The following is a 1,207-nucleotide window of genomic DNA, read 5'->3' on the forward strand; positions in this document are numbered from 1 at the left end:
GGGGCCGGGGGGGGTGGTAATTGCTAGATGGCTGGTATTTACCACACTCTGCCACCCTGCTGGCCTGACATTGAGAGCCCCAAGCTCTGAGAGCCAGGATGAGTGACCTACCCCTTTGCAGAAACACTAGGAATGGGAAACTCTGGATTTCTGAGGCAATTCAGCTCCCTGGCACCTGCATGACCCACTACTCGACATAAGTATTTGTTTCAGTAGTACTATAGATGATTTAGATAGTGTAGGCTATGGAGAAAGGGAGATGTAAATTACTCCCCACTCCTCTTGCTAACGTGTGTCCTTCGAAAAGTCTATTAAATATATTTTGCCACAGTTTACTCATCTGTAAGATGGGGATAATATAAGACATCACCTAACCGGAGTTTGGTAAAAAGCAAATGAGTTAATACATAGGAAGTTTTTAGAACAGCGCCTGACATGGAAGCATGCCACAATTTTCTACGTGTCAATTGAAAAGTCGTTCCCGGTTTTATTGGTTAAACTATGTTAGGCTAAACCGCCCCTACAGGTGGCTGGTCATGCGGTTACACTGCATGACCCCAGCCCTGATGACAACATGAATAAAGGGACCTGTCTTGCTCTGGCCCCGTGCTCACAGTTCATGAGGGCCAGTGTGACCAGACACTCTTGGTGCTAACCCAGTAAGAATGAAGTGTGCGCGCTCAGACCTCTACCGAGTCTCCCCACCCGGCTGGTCGCCCTCACCATCTTCGCACCTCCGTCGGTACCCAAGGCCCCAGTTCTCACCCAGTCTGGCTTTTTGATGCTCCCTTTAATCTGCCACCGGTCGAAGGGCCGAGGACTGAGTCTAGGCCGCGACGTGACCCCAGGAGGAAGCGACCGAAGGGACCCGTGAGCTGTTCGCACAGCGCATCACTTAGCCTTACGCTGGGCTTGCAGTCCCACCCGCGCCCAGGGCGCGATTCCAAACCCCCGGTATAGACGAGCCCCCCGCTCACGCCTCGGGGTGCGGGTGTCCTAGGTTCGAGCCCACCTCCCGCCAGACTTTCGTTTTCAGCCGCGCCCTCGGGGGGAGGTTCGTGGCCTGAGCGAGACAGGAAGGAGACTCGTGGGTACCATACATGGCCCTGTGCCTGCCGCCCCAGTTCGCGGCCTCGGCTCACAGGGCCCCATCCTGCTGGTGCGCTGGCCTCTGGAGCCAGAAAGTGTACACAGACCATAAATTTCC

Source organism: Bison bison, unplaced genomic scaffold (assembly GCF_000754665.1).
Source record: "Bison bison bison isolate TAMUID 2011002044 unplaced genomic scaffold, Bison_UMD1.0 scf7180017864325, whole genome shotgun sequence".
In the NCBI taxonomy this organism is placed as follows: Eukaryota; Metazoa; Chordata; class Mammalia; order Artiodactyla; family Bovidae; genus Bison; species Bison bison.